Here is an 18,615-nt window from a genome sequence, read left to right on the forward strand (position 1 = left end):
GATACCTCAGCTTCCTCAGCTGCGAAACAGCCTCAAGAAACACTCATTTAGAGTAAACGAGTTAATCCATGTGGAGCACTTAGATCAGCGCCTGGCAAGTGGGAAGTGCTGAATAAGTGGCCACTATCATCGCTATTCTGTAAGCCTCCATCCATCATTGTAGCAATCGTTATCGGTGGTCAGCGAGGCCTTGGAAAGTGCTGCACAATTGTGTGTGTGCATGCGTGTGCATGAGTGTGTGTGCACAGGCGCGTGCCTGAGTGTGTGTAATGATGCTTATTAAAAGCAGAGCCTGCCGCCCAGAGTTGAGCTGTGCACCCAGAATAGCTGCTGCTCCTGGCAGCCTCCCTGGGGACTGGAGTGTAATGAGTGTTTACGGAGCCCCCCCACCAGGCAGAGATGAGAGGCGCTGAGGAGCCAGCTTCAAGCCAGGCAGGCTGGGAGCCCAATGTTATTATATTAACAAGCATCAGGGTGATGATTACCATTAACAAGATTATTCACCAGGCGGCCTCCCCCCTCTGCAGGCCTCCTGCCTACTGCAGGCAAGGCGGGCAGGTATTTTCTTCCTCATTCTCCGTCCTTCCTGGGCTCTGTCGTGGGAAAAGGGAAGAGGGTTCCCTGGTGCCAGGTCTGGTACCGAGCCCATGATATCCTTGTCTCATTGCATCTCTTCAAGGCCCCGAGGTTAGGTGTTGGCACCCCCACTTTACAGATAAGAAAACTGAGGCTCGGTGAGGGGGGGCTGAGATCCCCTCATGCCTGTCTGAGCCCGGAGCACGTGGATTTTCATTGCTTCTTAATGTTGTCCGAAAACATTTACAGGGGAGTGATCCTTGGATTGGCACTGCACATAGATTAGCCCTGTCGTCTTCACAGGAAGGTACTACTGTTAGCCCCCCCTCCACAGTGGGGAAACTGAGACACAGAGTCGTTGAGTGACTTGCCGTCTATGTCACAGTGTCTTCCGCCCCCATGGGCCTCCTCTCCTCCCAGCAGTCAAGATGAATGTGTGGTTCCCAAACCCTTTGTTTTCTCTCCACAGCAGATTGAGCGTAGGGCTCTGTGGGTAGTTCCTCCTTGTCCCTTTACCCCCACCAGCCCCTCTGTCAGGCCTGCCTCTGGGCATAGACTCTTGGTGCCTCCTGCCATGCAAAGCTGAGGCTGTCACCTACCCCCTTGTGCCACAAACATTATCCTGACCCTCCTTGGCCCCAAACATCAACCCCTTTGGGTATTCTCTGGGAGACCAGGTTCACTCATTTTATGTTTCACTGGCCACCTACTGTGTGCCAACAACTGCCGGGCGCTGGGGACACATGATGAGAGAGAGCCTTGTGGAGTTTTCAGTCTCACGGACAAATCAGTGCAGGGCACATTAACTACAAAGGGCAGGACAGAGGCCTGTGCATTGTGGAATGAACTTGCCGCTGGAGGGGCTGCCTTTGACTTGGGGCGACAGTCCTGTTGGAGAGCAGAGTGAGTCAGGGAAGACCTCCCTGAGGAAGTGACATTTAAGATGAGTCACACAGGCTGAGCAGGAGCTGGGTAGTCACAGAGCGGCCGAGAGCATTTCTGGCAGAAGGAGTGGTGTCTGTGGTGGCAAGGTCCCCATGGAGGGCTTGCCTGCCTAATTAGCCCAGCATTCAACGCACAGGTACCTCCCGGGTTCAGCCATCATTCAATCAATAATCATTTATCAATTACAAATTTTAATTTAGTTCACTTTTTTATTCATTGATACTCAGCCTTGATACTCAGGCTTGGGCAGGGGGACACAGAATTGAATCAGTTGTGGCTTATGCCCTGGATTTCTCCCAATCGAGTGTGAGTGATAGATCCTTACATACAGCACCATGTGACCAGTGGCCACTGAGACCTTTGATCCAGGCTGCGCAATGATGGTCAGGAAGCCTTCCCAGAATCAGAGGTAGAAAGGGGGAGGTGGAAAAGGTGCACAGAATGCACAAAGGTACAAAGCCCCAGAACAAGGCTGGCTGTGAAAGGCCCTGAATGCCAGGCGGTGGCAGACACTATGGCTGTCCCCTAATATCCATTCTCCTTTCCTTCCACAGTAATGAGACATAGCTGTGTGGGGGGAAAAAGACTACATTTCCCAGCCTCCCTTGCATATAGGTGGGGCCATGTGACAAATGTGGCCAATAGGATATAAGCAGGAGTACTGCAGGCAGTTTTAGGATTGTTCCCTTAAAGAGTAGTGTGCGCCCTCTCCTCTACCTTTTCGCCTTTCCATTGGCTGGAAAGTGAACATGGTCCCATCTTGGAACATGTGAATGAGGGCAACAGCCCAGCAATGATAGAAAAATAAGACAGACAGAAGGAAACTGGATCCCTGATATCAAGGAGCAACAGCCTCTAGGCAAGAAGACTAGAGAGGGGGTGATGTCTTTCAGTGGGGCAGAGATCCCCAGGCCCAAGCCAGAGCAGGTGCGCACTCTACAGGTTCCTCACCCAGGCCTGGAAATCAGTCCTGTGGAATCTGACCTTCGGTTGCCATGGGAGCCCCAGGACACAGCTCCATGGAGGGTCTGTAATGCAGGGCTGAGGATGGGAGGCAGGGGGCTTGGGGAGGGGTGAGACATGGGTTGGGAAGTGCTTATGTGGGGAGGGGGCCTGGATGGGAGATGGGGCAAGGATAGATGGGAGAAAGAGTAAGAAGGGGACTGTGCTAGTCATGTGTCCTCTAGTAGATGGCAGAAACCTAACCAGAACCGGTGAAAAGAGGACTTTGTTGGCTCTCATGCCTGGGAAGGACGTACCTGGATCAGAGACTTGAACAAAGTTGTGGGGCTGTCATTCTCCCTACTCTGACTCTCTCTGTTGGCTCATTCTCTTTCATTACAGACAGCCTTTTTCCACCCTGGGGCAGGAGGTGGACATGGCCACAGGCAGCACGAGGTCCACTGAGAGCCTCTTTCTTCCAGCAGCCACATGTAAATCCCAGGGAAGAAGACCCAGCTGGGATCACCTGCTCATCCATGGCCAATTGCTGTGGTCAGGGTGAGAGGTGCTATGATGGCTAGGCCTGGATCCCTTGTCCTGCTTGGGGCCAACGGTCTGGGGTCCTGGGATTGTGCCACCCACCTGGAGGCAGGAAGAGGAAATTCCCCTAAGGAAGGAAGCATTTTTCTGTTACCTATAGACTAGGGACATGGTTTCTGTGTGAACAGTAGGAATCAATCAATAATGGAGGGGGAGGAGGGCTTACAGGAAGATGTCGGACAATGACTGCGGATTGGGAGGGGTTGTGGGTAGGAAGATCTGATGGGGGGGAAACGCTGATGGACGTCTGAGATATGATCATTCTGTGCCTCTCTCCCAGAAGTGTGCACATTCCAAAATGCACCCCAACCCCCTATTCCTGTCTCCGGACTCCTGGTGTCTTTTACTTTTGGGAAAGAACACATCAAACCAAATCTTATGAGAGCAGATGAGCTGGGAAATGCCAGGCTCCTCTTTCTAAAGCACACTCTGCCACTTCCTCTCAGAAGCCCTCCTTGACCTCTCCACAATCTGGCGGAGCTGGTGGCTCCCTCCTCTGGGGCCTGCTATTGCCCTCTGTCTGGGCACAGCTCACCCTGTGCTCTAGTGAGGGACCCACATATCTGTGTTCCTTGAGAGCCTCTTTGTGGGGTGCTTTTGAAGCCTATCTCTGTCCTCTTTGTTAGTACCCCTCCCCCAAGCTTTGGTCCTGCCATCTCTTGTGTCTCTGTATATGTCTCCGTATAAAGATATATTTGTGTGTATATCTGTGGTTATGGGTGTGTGTATGCATATATGTACCCTGTGTAGTGTGTCTGTGTGGAGGTTTTTGTTTTTTTTTTAATTGGGGAAGGGGAACAGGACTTTTATTGGGGAACAGTGTGTACTTCCAGGCCTTTTTTTCCAAGTCAAGTTGTCCTTTCAGTCTTAGTTGTGGAGGGTGCAGCTCGGCTCCAGGTCCAGTTGCCGTTTTCTAGTTGCAGGGGATGCAGCCCACCATCCCTTGTGGGAGTCAAACCGGCAACCTTGAGGTTGAGAGGACGCGCTCCAACCAACTGAGCCATCTGGGAGCTCAGTGGCAGCTCTGCTCAAGGTGCCGTGTTCAATTTTAGTTGCAGGCGGCGGAGCCCACCATCCCTTGCGGGACTCGAGGAGTTGAACCAGCAACCTTGTGGTTGAGAGCCCACTGGCCCATGTGGGAATCAAACCAGCAGCCTTCGGAGTTAGGAGCATGAAGTTCTAACCGCCTGAGCCACCGGGCCGGCCCCTGTGTGGAGGTTTCATAGGGGGATTTTGTGTGTCTGTGTCAGTGTGACTGTGTATATAGGAATGTCTGGGGGCTACTCCCCTCTGGGGTTTGGTAAACTTGAGGCGTATACACACAAATACATACACGGACTCCCACAGAAGTACAGATGCATGCAAACATAGACACACAGTTGAAGACACAGAGATACAGATATACAGAAACAGACACACACGTTACACACACACATACATTACACACACACACACACACACACACACACCTGTCTGGAGGCCTTCCTTGGCCCTGCCCAGGGCTGGCCCTGCATAGGGCTGACCTCCAGAAGGAAGGCTGGAAGCCCTCATCTGGGGCAAGCGGGCTGGAATGGATTCCCGGGGCTTCCCCTCCCTAGACTGGAATGTTTTTCTGTGCCCAAGCCATGGCTGGGAGCCAGCCCCACCCTCTGCCTTCCATTTCCACCTTGGTGGCCACACCTCTGACAGCAGGACAGCAGTCTGGCCCTGCAGGCTAATAGTTCTGGAAAACACAGAGGTAATGGGGCCTTGGAAGAGAAATTCTTACCCAGCTGTCTTTCTTTTCAGGCAACACACTTCGAACAGCACAGTCTCCAGTTACAGCATTTTAGAACCACTGTGACAGGTGACAGGTATTTATTTTATTAGACCTGCAGGTGCAGGGCCCTAAGTGAGGCTGCAGGGCATACCCACAGGGGTGGGAGAAGGGCCTATTATTCATTAGGTGGATCCTACCATACTCCAAAAGGTTTATTCACTGCTGTATCCCTAGTTCTTAGCATAGTACCTGGCACATAGTAGGTGCTCAGTAAATGTATTTGGAATAAATTTATGAAGGAGGCTATTATTAGATCCATCTTACAGACATGGAAACTGAGGTTCGAAGAGGAAACTTGCTCAAGACTGTACTGCAACCAAGGGGCAGAGACAGGATTTGAACACAGGAAGCAGAGTATCAAGGCCCAGTTTGTTCTGCTATACACCCTGGTTTACTCAAACTGAATTGAGTACACTGCGGACTCATGGCCTGGGACCCTGCAAGTCCTCCGAGCACATCTGTACTCAGTTTCCTCATCTGGACAATGGGTTTGATAATAAGATATCAGGTATGAAGGCACAAAATTAGTTCATGAAAAATGTAACTTTTTTTAATCACTGAATTGGATTTGTACTTTGAGCTCCATGTCACTGAGGTTAACAGAAATGTAATCTTAGTGACTTGGGGACTTCTTGCCTGGGGGTCGTGTCTAGGTTTGGAAGAGAAGGCGGAGGAGATTTTGTAGTGGCAGGCACTAGGGCTGGGGCCATGCCCTCTGGGTTGTCGGTACCCCACACTGGTCCCCATTGAGATGCCCTCCTTCCTGCTTGGCCTTTGAGATCAGCCCTCAGATGTCACAGCTATGCCGCCCCTTGCGCCCATCCCCAAGCCTTCCAGGTCCGGCCCTCTCTCAGCCACTCCTGGATGCATAGGGATCGTTCTGGCTCTGGGTGTGTGCTCCAAGCCCAGCGCTAACACTTCCTTAGTGTGGGAACAGAGTCCCAGAGAGCAGTTTCCAGGCTCTCAGCCTCACGTGGAAAGGTGCTAGCTCAGGTAGTAAATGGCCGTCAGCTGTAACTCGTTGGCCATTGGCCACTGATATAACTGCTGTGGTTGAGCGCAGGTGCAGATTGCAGTTAGCAAGGGGTTGGTTGGCGGGGAAGCAGATTGCTGCTAGCAAGTGTGGTTAGCAGATTGTGGATTGCGGATTGTGTGGATCCTACTTCCTGTGTCTCCCCCAGCCGCCAGCGAGATTGTTGGGGTAGTGGGCGGATGTTCGCTTTTCTGTCTCGACCAGCAGCCAGTGAGACTATAGTGGTATGACCCCCCTATCCATGGCGCCGTGGGTGTTCCTTTTTGGCCTCACCATATCCTGCATTCTGGTGCGGGGAGCAGGACCAGAGACCCTGCATGACACCTGGCGCAGCGAGCAGGGTATGGTGCCGGCCAGAACTCTCTGAAAGATGGTGAAGCAGTTTGTGTGTATGAACACTCAGTCTCAGGAAGCTCGTGAAGAGCGGCACCGGGAGCAGGAAATGCGATCTGCTTCCGAGAAACGTGACCCCTCGGTGAATTGGTGGTCCTCTCAAGCCTCCAGATGGCACGCCACCCTGTTGGCCAAAGCAAGCATCATCTTCCTTTTGGTGGTCCGCTGCTGCCGTGGGCGCCTAGAGGTGTGGACATCTGACACCAGGGCCTCCACCCACTAGGATGCCTGGCGTGGTGAGCAGCATTCCGGCCAGGTAAGAATGATGTCTGACTCTGGGCAGGAGGACATGTGGCCCCCACACAGTGTGTGGTACCCAGTGGCCACTGTTCTCGGGAGCTGGACCCCCGTGGAGGGGTAGGAGGATGTGGACGGTTCTCCAACCAGCATAGGCCGGAGAAGGAGAAGGTCATTGCGGCCGTGTGGGCTGGGAAGTGCTTGCTGAGGCAGCTCAGATGTGGGACTTGTATTCTCAGGAGGAAACGCTTGCTGAGTCCTTGGTGTAAGATGCAGGTGAGGTCAAGGTCGTCCCTCACCCCCAGGTTGGGGAGGACTTGCAGCCCTCACCCTGCGGAGAGGGCACACATTGTGGGGCCAGTGCACAGCCCTGGCGAATGACTGTGGACTCTGGGGAATTGCCTTCCATCCCTGATTGCATGGACCACTTGACTGTTTGCTTGGGAACGTGCCACCATGTGGTGGAACTGGCGGATGTTTGCTTCCTATGTCTCGCTCAGCCGCCAGCGAGACTGTGGTGCAGGAAGACCCCTTGTTGGGGTGCAGGCAGATGTTTGCTTCCTGTGTCCCGACCGGCTGCTGTTGAGAATATATGAGAAACCCTGGCTGTGTCCAGGAACTTTGTCTGTGCCCAGAAAGACTGGTGGTACACTGAGAGACCCTGGCTGTGCTCAGAAAGTAGGTGGACATCAAGGGACACCCCCTGGGACATTACTTGAAACTTTTTCTCGTGAGCTGGATTCCTGACACAGGGCCCCTTGTGGAAGACGCTTGTCGCATAGATTGTGAGGCGAGACCCTTAAGGGTGGAGTGTGGGGACAGAGCCAGGAGTGCAGTTTCCAGGCTCTTGGTCTCATGTGGAAAGGTGCTGGTTCGAGTGGTAGATGGCCATCAGCTGTAACCAGTTAGCCATTGGCCACTGAGAACTGCCGTGGCTGAGCTAACAAGCGTGGAATGCAGTTAGCAAGGGGTTGGTTGGTTGGCAGAGAAGCAGACAGCGGATTGCGGCTAGCAAGTGCGGTTAACAAGCAGATTATGGATTGCAGATTGTGTGGATCCTACTTCCTGTGTCTCTCCTGGCTGCCAGCGAGACTGGGGTGTAGGGGAACCCTCGTTGAGGTACTGGCGGATGTTTGCTTTTGTGTCTCGACCAGCTGCCAGTGAGAATATAGTGATATGACCCCCCATCCATGGCTCCGTGGGTGTTCCTTTTTGGCCTCATTATATCCCGCATTCTTGTGCGGGAGGCGGGACCAGAGACCCTGCATGACACATGGCGCAGCGAGCAGGATATGGTGGTTGCTCCTTTTTAGCCTCCACGTCTCCTGCGTTCACCTGCCAGGAGCTGGAGCCGAGTCCCTGCATTACACTTAACAATTCTCTTAACCTCCATTGTCTTATCCATAAAATGGGGATAATAATAGCACCTGCCTCCTAGGGTTGCTCGTCAGAGTGAAAAAAAAAAAATCCACGCAGAATGCTTTAAACAGCACCTGGTATATTGTAACTGCTCAATAAATGTTATTTTATCTATTACTGTTACTTGTCCTGTTCCCAGGAGGCTTGGTTCAGGACAGGACTCAGGGGATGGCCTCCTTGTCTCAAATCACCTCTACTGCCCCCACTTTCTGACTAAGGAGGACAGACGGGCCACCCAGGCTGGGGACCGTCCATCATGTGTGTGATAGGGTCTGTGAACATGCAGGCATAGAGGGGCCACATGCTGGAAACATCGCCCTATACCCTTCCTCTGGTGGCGGCTTTCTCTCTGGAGGTGGCCTCTTGGCCCTCTCCACCAGCCCACCCAGCCTGCACTGTTGGAGGGGGCGGTTTCTATGGTGCTAGCCCGAGCCTGTCCCACACCCTCCTGGGGGCCCCATCACCCACTGGATCCCAGCCAGATGCCTTAGTTTGGCCTTCAAGTTCCCCCACAACCAGGCCCCAACCGTACCTCTACCTCATCTCCCGCTCTTCTTTGCTCAGTGCCCATCCCTGGGCCTCCACTAGCTCCCTCCTTCCAGACTCCTCTCCTTTGCTAGTGCTGTTTTCCCAGCTGACTGTCCTCTCCTCCAGCGGCACCACTTAAAATTCAGCTTCTCCTTCCAGATCCAGCTGCATGGCTGGCCCTGGGCCTGAGCTGATGTGTGCAGCCAGGGCCAGGCTGGCTCAGCAGCGAGAGGGCGGGGCCAGGGGGCCAGGCAGACCCCTCCCCCCAGGACGATGCTTAGGGAAGCTGCCGTGAGGACAAGAGGACCAGGCAGGCAGGTGGGCTGGTTGGCAGGTGGCTGGTGAGGCCTGGGCACAGGGTCTGCTCTTTGGGAGGCAGGAGAGCTGTGTCGTTAAGTGAGTTAGACTCACTGGGTTCAAGTCCAGCTTCCTTCTAGCTGGTGACCTCAGGCAGTTATTTAACCTCTCTGGACCTCCGTTTCGGCCTTTGTAAAATGGGAGTGACAGTGGTTGCTACCTCATAAGAGTGTCACGAGGCCAGAGCAATGTGATATGGGTTTCGTGCATACACAGTGCCTGGCATACAGTAAGTGCTCAATAGATGTTGGCTCTTATTATTAGTGCAGCCTTTATGAGTTTGACAGGCACAAGTCAGGATTTCCGACCGCCAGGTGCTGGGCCCCAGGCAGACAATCAAAGCTGTGGCTGGTGGCTGGGATGGGAGAACCAAAGTAAGAATAAGAGCACATATTGTGTGAGGACTGTCTGTCTGTAAGTTTGACTCAGGGTTGGCATTTTAGATAAATTACTTATATGATCTGTACCATAATCCAGCAACACAAGTATTATCTCATGGCCCAAGTCGTGGATTGAATTGTGTCCCCCAAAAATGATATGTTCGAGCCCTAACCCCTGCTACTTGTGAATGTGACCTTATTTGGAAATAGGATCTTTGCAGATGTGATCAAAGTAAAATCAAGTTATGGTAGATCAGGGTGGTCCCTAATCCAGTGACTGGTGTCCTTATAAGAAGAGGAAAATTGGGACACACACACACGCAGAGGGAAGATGACCATGAAAGACGGAGGCAGTGATTGGCGTTCTGCCTCAGCCAAGGAATGCCAAGGATTGCTGGCAACTATTAGGAGCTGGGAGAGAGGCATGAAATAGATTCTCCTTCTGAGCCCCCAAGAAGGAACCGACCCTACTGACACCTTGATTTCAGATTGTGGCCTCCAGAACTATAAGAGAATAACTATCTGTCCTTTTAAACCACCAAGTTTGTAGTAATTTATTTACAGTAGGCCTAGGAAACTGACATAGCCCCATTTCACAGGTGAGGAAACTGAGTCACCAGTCCAAGGCATACAGCTGGCTGGTACCAAGGTCAGGGTTTGAACCTGGGGCTGCTTTGTTTCCAAGCCCCTGCTCCTAGCTGGTTGTATGTTGGCCTGGCCACCTTGTTTTGCTGTTACTTATGCCCAGTTTCCACAGCATGGGTCTCTGCGTGCCCAGGGATGGGGAGCTGCTCTAAGTATTCATTCATGTTAAAGGCAGACAGTGTATTCCAGCAGGAGAGCCTGAGCTTTGTGCTTCAGGGAACTGGCCCCGGGAGGAGGCAGTGGCCTGCGGGTCACATCATGAAGCACCAAGCCATTCAAGGGTCAAGCTCCAGGCTCTTTCAGTGTCCAGGGGGCCCTGAAAGAGACTCCATCGGATGCTGAGGGCCCATGATGAAGCCGGTGCATGTTTTCAGAAGACTCGGGTTCTAATCCCAGGTTTATTTCTCACCAACCCCATGACTTTGGGCATGTGACCTCCCCTCCCTGTGCCACAGTTTCCTCATCTGGAGGATTGGTGTGAGACTTGGGCTGGGGCAGCAGAGCTGGAGACAAAGGGTCATTGTTGCTGGTCCTTCCCTTACCCACAGGCCAGCTGGGGAGCTGACGCAGGGAAGGTTGCCCCAGAGACAGTTTTGGACAAGGCGGCCCTGGATTCCCTCTGGGAAACAGGAAGTCCATGCTGCCCAGGTCATCCCCTCTCCCCCGCCCACAGGAAACCAGCTGACCCCTCCTCTCCCTGTACCAAGCCAGGAAAGGATTTGCTGTCCTGTAAACAGCCCAGCCAGCAACTCTCAGAGCTGCTGGGGCCCAAGGCAGCCTCCAGCCCCCTCATTATACAGAACGGCTGCTGAGGCCCAGAGGGGACGAGACATGTCCCAGGTCACACAGCACCCAGAGGCAAGCCGCAGTAGAACTCCGTACGGGTGACTCTCAGAAGCTCAGTAGCAGCAGCAGCAACAGTAATGAATATTGGTCTCTGACTTTCTGTCAGGTTCATCTGCATACCTTACACATAACAGCTCATTGAACCCTGACAACTCTGTGGGGTAAACACCATGATCATACCGATTTTACAGATGAAGAAACTGAGGCACAGGGTTGTCAAATATGCTGCCCCAGGTCACACAACTAGTAGGGAGTAGATAAAGTCCTGTAGCATCCGGCCCTATTCTGTTTCGACATGGGGAAATTGCGGCCTAGAGTGGTGAAGGGTCATGTCCCAAACCACACCTGTTAATGGCAGGCTAGGACTGGCCCCAGGTTCCCTGTGGCTGACACAGTTGTCTACTGTCCTCTTTTTCATCTTTATTCATAGGACCCAGCCTTTCTTTTCTTTTCTTCTTCTTGTTTTTTTTTTTTTTAAAGATTTTATTGGGGAAGGGGAACAGGACTTTATTGGGGAACAGTGTGTACTTCCAGGATTTTTTCCAAGTCAAGTTGTCCTTTCAATCATAGTTGTGGAGGGTGCCGTTCAGTTCCAGGTCCAGTTGCCGTTGTTAGTTGCTGGGGGCGCAGCCCACCATCCTTTGCGGGACTCGAATCAAACTGGCAACCTTGTGGTTGAGATCACACTGGCCCATGTGAAAATTGAACCGGCAGCCTTAGGCGTTAGGAGCACGGAGCTCCAACCGCCTGAGCCACCGGGCCGGCCCCCAGCCTTTCTTCATGGTGGCAATATGCCTGGCTTTAAAAAACAAAACTATTTTCCCATTCTCCCTAGCATATTGGGATGCTATGTGACATATTCTGGCCCATGAAATCTAAGCAGATTCACTGTGTGTGGATTTTAGAAGAGTCTTTATAGGGAGGTCACTCAACTGGTATGGGCTTTTAGCTTTTTACCTGTCCCTTTCCTCCTGCCCAGAACACAGACAAGATGCTAGCATGGGAGCTGCCCTTTTGTGATCCTGAGGCCATAAGTCTAAGGATGAAGCCACATGCTGAGGACGGCTGAGTGGAGAGAGGGAAGGAGCCCAGTGGCATTTGGGCTCAGTACCCTTCTCAGCCTGGGTCTGCCTTCTTCCGGACTTCCTGTTAGATGAGAACAAGAATACCCCTCTTTGATTTAAGTCCCAGTTTAGTTGTTTTTCTTTTTAGTTTTGCTACTTGCAGCTAAGTGTAGTTCTGTTTGTGTCTAGATTCTATGAGTCTTAAATTCTGATCAAGCTGGTGTTGGAAGGACACGGAGGAAATAAACTAATCCAGTGATTTTCCAATTTTGTGTTGCGTCTGTGCTTTAGGGTACCTGCAAAACCATTAAGAAAAAAGTAGGGCTGGCCCGGTGGCTCAGGCGGTTGGAGCTCCGTGCTCCTGACTCCGAGGGCTGCCGGTTCAATTCCCACATGGGCCGGTGGGCTCTCGACCATGGGGTTGCCAGGTCAGCTCCTTGAGTCCCGCAAGGGATGGTGGGCTCTGCCCCCTGCAACTAAGATTGAACACAGCACCTTAAGCTGAGCTGCCTCCGGATGGCTCAGTTGGTTGGAGCACGGGCTCTCAACCACAAGGTTGCCAGTTCAATTCCTCGAGTCCCGCAGGGGATGGTGGGCAGCGCCCCCTGTAGCAGCGGCAACTGGACCTGGAGCTGGGCTGCGCCCTCCACAACTAGGACTGAAAGGACAACAACTTGAAGCTGAATGGCACCCTCCACAACTAAGACTGAAAGGACAACAACTTGACTTGGAAAAAGGCCTGGAAGTACACACTGTTCCCCAATAAAGTCCTGTTCCCCTTCTCCAATAAAAATAATCTTAAAAAAAAGAAGTACACACACACACATACACACCGTATGTACACACATGGGAAGACCCCATCTCCTTGCTTAAAAGAGAACAGCTCTGTTTTTTTCACTGCTAAAAAATGTCTAAAAGCCACCATCTTGTAAACTTTTTATTTAAAGGTGGAGAAACTGAGGCTCAGTGAGACCATGGTTGACTCAAGCTGAGGACAGCAGGAGTGGAGATAAAGAGACCCCCTAGCATCTTGTGTGGAGGCAGGGGCTGGCAGGCAGGGCGTTTCCTGTCAGGTAGCAACCAGCCCCACGAGTGCAGGTGCAGACAGGGAGGGTGCAGCCAAGCCTCCTGCACCCGCATGGAGGAGTCACTCAGCCAGCGACTGAGACAGAAAATGGGGCAGCGATGGAACTCTCAGGAACAGCATGATGTGGGATGAGATATTCCCATTGATATGTTCTAGACCCTGGGCTGGAGGATGGGATGTATTAGTGAGCAAGACCTGTGTCTCTGCTTCAGAGAGTGACTGAAAAGCACTGAGACACAGAATGCCAAGAGATGAAAGTCTCCAGCACCCCCTTCCCTAGTGGAGCCCTCCTGGTGGGAAGGGCCTTTGAATACTGGGACAGGGTTTCCTTTTCCTGCCCTGTCATGGCCTTGCTGTGTGGCCTAAAGCAATCTTTGCCCTCTCTGGGTCTCTAGAGTAGGTGGGGGAAGCTCTCTCCAAGGACCCCTTTGTTCTGACATCCAGGAAGTCTGATGTCACAGGAACGATACCGTGTGTTTAATGTACCCGTGTGTTTCTTAGCTGCTTTTATGTGGCTCTCTTCCTTTTCAGCCAGACACGTCCAGAGTCTTAGAGAAGAATAGGATTGGGGATCAGGAGTACAAAAGGGAAGAATTGATGTTCAGGTTTTGACTGAATAGGATCCTGCAGTCCTTAGCCAGATAATGGTCTTGAAAGCCAGGCTTTGTTGAGCGTGGGGAAAGGCTTCCTAAGTCCCCTAAGTCCTCTTTGCACATCAAGAGCCCAGCCTGGCTGCCCCTGAGATGACAAGAGAAGTGTGGAGAGGATGGAGAAGATGAAGAGAGGGAAATTCCTGCCAGACAAGGAGAGGAAGCGGGGTCTGCCATTACAGGGATCCTGGCAGGAAGGACGCGGGTGAGGGCAGGGCCTGCATCGTAAGGAGAGACCCAGGGGCCTGCCCTCCTGGCATTAGCCTATGATGGGGTTGAGACCACAGATACTAGGACATCAGTGCTGATGGTCCACTTTGCCACTTATCCAATATGGGGAGGGAGGTGGGATTATGGGAATGGGAACAAAGCATTGGTGGGAGTGGGTATCTGGTTAGATGAGGCTGACTTAGCAATGCTGGGTCCCCATGACCTGTGCAGGGTGACCAGGAGGTCCAGAATTCCAGCCCCTCAGGGTCAAGAGACCAGCAGAGAAGGGCACCTTGTGACCAGGGACAATGGGGTGCTCCTTGGGCCACTGCTGTAGAGGCTGGCTCAGGCCCAGGTCTGTGGTGCCAGTTCCATCACCAGTGGTGCCGGTGTGGACTACAGCCAGTGCCAAGAGAAGCCGAAAGAGGCACTTTGGTGCTAGTGTGGACCAGATGGGCAACACATAACTAGGAGACCTCAGCCCACTGCTTCCAGGATGCTTGGCCAGATTCCCCCATCCATATCTACCATGGCTGCCATATTTGGAAGGAGAAGTAGGGAGGGGGGAAACCCTGAAACACTGAGAATTCACCCCAAGGCAACTGAGTTAATACCAGAGAGACCATATAAAACTGGAGGAGCACAGAGTCATATTTAATTGGCAATGAACTTGCCAGTTAAGAGTCTCTCTCTTTTCCCCACCGCCGACCCCCACCATCAGTGGGAAGAGTGTTGGAGCATGAGATGAGATCATTTGTGAGAAGTGTACGAAAGCTGCATTTACTTTTCCTTTGTGCATCCGGATTATAGTGTGCAGTTTTGAGTTGCCGATACCAAGAGTAGGGCCTGTCCCTCTTTACGTTTGTTCTTCCCTCTCTTTGGTCATGTTTTATTTTGTCAGTTATGTGGACAGAGCCTGGCTGGCAGCGGGAATAGGTGGCACACGGGTGATACCTTCTCAGTCCTTTAGGAAGTGTTGTCATACATGTTGTCTTATTTGACAGTGCTAAGGATGATCACCCCTATTGGGGGCATCTGAAGCTCTGAGAGGTTAAGTAATTTTTTGAAGGTCACACAGCAAATTGGTAACAGAGCTGGGATTTGAACTTCGATCTTCAGATTCCTAAAGTCATGTGCTTCTCACTTTGCACAGGCTCTGCAGAAAGCCCAACCTTATGATTGATAATGGTGGTTACAAGGCCGTGATCTACTTGGGGCCTTGCATGTGACACTCCTAGCATGTGACAGGAAACATGCATGGTGATTAGTCAGGGACCACGTGGGAACGACCTGCTGGCTTTGAGGCATGTCAGGGCAGTGGCTTCCAAGCCATCACTCTTCCTACAGTGCATGAGGAGGCCCGGATGAAAAGCTTCAAATATGTCTGACAAAGTGAAGTGCAGAAAAGACTCATGCATCTTGTTCCAATTAAGATGTTGGAAAAGAAGAGAGCATAATTGTCCCACAATTACCTTTATTTATCAAACTCAGAGTGAAGTGTGATTATGAAGTGTCTCAGGAGAGCTTTGTGAAGCTGGGGGTGGTCTGCGCTCTGATTGACATCCCAGCCACTGAAAGATGGAAGGCCAACCTGTGTGGGCATCTGAGGAGAGCCTCCTAGGCCCTGGGTGAGTAGGGTGAGGTCTGGCTCTAGCCCTACTGCTTACAGGGGGTTTGAATCTGTCTCCTGGGTCTAAGCTTCTTCCTGTGGAAAATGGGGAAAGCTCTCTGCCCTGTTCATTTCACAAGGAAGGAAGGAAACCTGAGACTCAACAAGCACCTACCCTATGTTTGACACTGTGCCTAACCTTTTCATACATGCTATGAAATCCCTTTCACACCCAACAAGTGGCCGCCTCCCCCAGGAAGCCTTCTTAGGAGCCCTCAGGTTGGGCCAGATGACTCTATACCTCCACCCCACGGACCTTGGTGGGATCTTTATTGTCCAGGGGTTGCACGGTCCATCCCTTTGCCTGGTGAAAATAAGTTTGACTCATGTTGGCCTTCTCAGCATCTGGGACAAACCTCCTGCAGATTCTCCACAAATGTTTGTTGAATCAGTGAGTGACAGATAAGAAATTTAGGCTCCTGGGGTGTCAGTAACGTGCCCAAGGACACACAGTTAATAATTCCCAGAACAAGGAATCAATATCTTAAGGGGACCCTCAATCAAAGGGTGAGGAACAGGCTGAGGAGGGGAAGGTAGGCCACAGAGAATAGCCTGTGCAAAGGCTTGGGTGTGGAGAAAAGCTTGGTTCTGCTGGGGTGACTCTGGCCAGAAGGGCCCTGGAAGCCGGGTAAGGAAGCTGTCCACTGTCAGCTCTGAACCTGCAAACTCCTGAGGCTCCCGAGCCACTGGCACATCTTGCTAGATTCCATGGCAAAGGAAGGGAGGAAGCAATCTTGGTTGGCTCAGTTTCCTCTGGTCCTTCTGTAACCCCTGTGTAACGAACAAAACGAAAAGTTGCCTCAAGACAGCTTTACAGAGCAGGATGGATGCGGGGGACATAGGCTGTTCTTCCAGCCTGGGGCTCCTTTGCAGCTATGTGTTGGCTGCTGCTCTTCCGTAGCCCATGCATGCCCAGCCATGGCTGAGCTGGCTAGAAGAACCCAGGAGGGCTTGGCATTTACTGAGGGCTTACTGGGGACGACGGGTGATGCTGAGCAGTTTCGTATATGATCTCCTCACTCATTGTAGCCCTGAGACGGCACTGCTGTCCCCATTTTGTAGATGAGAAGGCTGACGTTCAGGTGGGTTAGGAGGCTAGCTCATAAGAAGCAGAGTCAGGATTTAGACCCAGGATTGTCTGAGTCCACTGTGCCAGGCTGCCTTCCAAACTCACCTGAGCTTCTTAACAGACCAAACAGCTCTCTGGCATGGTAAGACCCTGCACAAAAGGGTCAGATGGGCACAAGCCCTTCTAGCCAGGTGACAGATACTGAAGAAAGTGTTGGCCCTGATAGGTGGGCCGAGGGAACATGAACTAGGAAGCAGGAATGAGGGCCTGCAGGAAAGTATTAGAAAAGACAGTTCTCCTCAGCCAGTTCTGACCTTGAGTGCCTTAGAGTGAGTGCTCTTCAGATGAAACACTAGTTCTACTCATGGTCCTTTGTATTTTAATATACATGTATATCTATACATTCATCCATCCATCCATCCATCCATCCATCCATCCATCCATCCATCCATCCATCCATCATCCATCCATCCACCTACACACATTGGTTAATTCAGTGGTTCAATGAGAACCTTCAAGGACCCAGGCTGTTTCTATATTTTTGCTCTGTGGTACTCAGAATGCCAGGCTTTCGTCCTCTATTCTATCTCCTCATGGTTGCAAGACCTTATGGATATAGCCTCTCTAAGCATCTTATCCTCACACATCAGTGTTCAAAGGCCAGAAGAGGGAACATCCCCTGTTTGTGTTCCTCTAATGAGGAAAACTTTCCTGAAGGATCCCCAGTAGACTTCCCCTCATGTCTCCTGGGTCAGACCTTCATCACATGGCTAGTCCCAAAGGACTCTCTGGCAAGGGAGTCAAAGAGTCAAATATTATCACCATGACGGCCTCATACTAAACAAGATATGCTGCCTGGGGCCCCAATCTCTTCTTAAGCTGCTGAAGACTTAAATAAAATTGGGATTCATTTAGCAAGGAGGAAGGAAGGGACGGGGAAGAGGGAGGCAGCTGATGAGTAGGCAATGTGTCAGCCACTCCATCCATCTTTTCCTTTCGCTCGTCATCCACACAGAGATTCATCCATCTATATGTTCCTCATTTATCCGTCCATGTGTCCATTCATCTATCAAACATTTATTGATGCCCACTGTGAGCTAGTCCCTATGCTCCCTGTCTGGTGGGAGCTCACAAGAAAAAGATCTCATTAGGGGGAAATATGGAGTTTCCCATAATACCTCTGATAACTGCTTTATTTAGTCACAGTAAGAATAATATCTGAAGATCGTGCTGCGCATTGCAGTTTGCAAAGATCTCCCAGGACCACTCCTTCATTCCACACACATTTATTGAGCATCTGCCACACGCCAGGCCCAGCTTTTTAGTTTTACAAAGTGCTTTTTCCTACATTTGTCAGAAAGATCCCTCCGAAGTCAGAGAACAAATATTTTCTGGAGGCAAGAATGAAGCATCGCTCATGCCTTCCTCAGAGCCAAGGGAAGGGAGTTTTCTGGGGTCCAGGCTGTTGGGGGTGCTCCTCCTGGGGTCAGAGAGAGAGGCTTTTCGAGAGACAAGGCAGGGCCTTTCAGGGACCACAGACAGCATTTCCCAGAGCTGGTGATGGGTGTTGTTCAGAGCTACGGTGGGGTCTCACAGCCCACAGCAGGGTGTCTGCAGCAGGGCCAGGTAGGATGGAATTGGTCTTTGTTCAGCACAAAGCAGGTATCTCCACCAGGCCCAAGGACACAAGGTTTTTCTCTGCCAAATTGGGCAGTATCCCCTGCCAGCCCTCCAGGAGCTGTGAGGTTGGTAGATGTAAATCTGTCTTTGATTCAGATGCCTCCATTTTAGTCAGGCCCTCTCCTCCCCGCACCCGTCACCCCTTGATACACCGAGTCTGCTATTGGTCTCTGCAACAGCTCAGGGACCTCCACATTCACCCTGATATCCCATCAAAATGCATCGTCCCATGTTCTGTTTTCTGGGGCCTTCTGCTCAGACAGAGGGGCCAGCATGTCTATACCAACAACCGTTTCCATTCATGTGTCAGCTGGAAAATGGGCCTCACCTCCCAGGTGATCAAACTCTAGGCCTCCTAGATGGGAGGAAATGCCTGCAATATGTATGCATTGTTGAGGCCATTAGGATAATGTCAGGACATATTAGGACATTGGGAATGTCAGCTTTTCAGAATATTCTTGCCTTT

General features: G+C 51.6%; 1 protein-coding gene across 1 annotated transcript in view; it reads left to right on the top strand.

Annotated features, from left to right (window-relative positions):
- The first annotated feature begins 6,476 nt into the window (after positions 1 to 6,476).
- Positions 6,477 to 18,615, top strand: part of LAPTM5 (lysosomal protein transmembrane 5) — a 101,966-nt gene continuing 89,827 nt past the window's right edge. The window contains exon 1 of the mRNA XM_081055846.1: positions 6,477 to 6,564. The gene's annotated coding sequence lies outside the window, so the exon portion shown is untranslated. The remainder of the gene's footprint in view (positions 6,565 to 18,615) is intronic.

The sequence above is a fragment of the Rhinolophus hipposideros genome (assembly GCF_964194185.1).
Source record: "Rhinolophus hipposideros genome assembly, chromosome: 8".
Lineage (NCBI taxonomy): Eukaryota > Metazoa > Chordata > Mammalia > Chiroptera > Rhinolophidae > Rhinolophus > Rhinolophus hipposideros.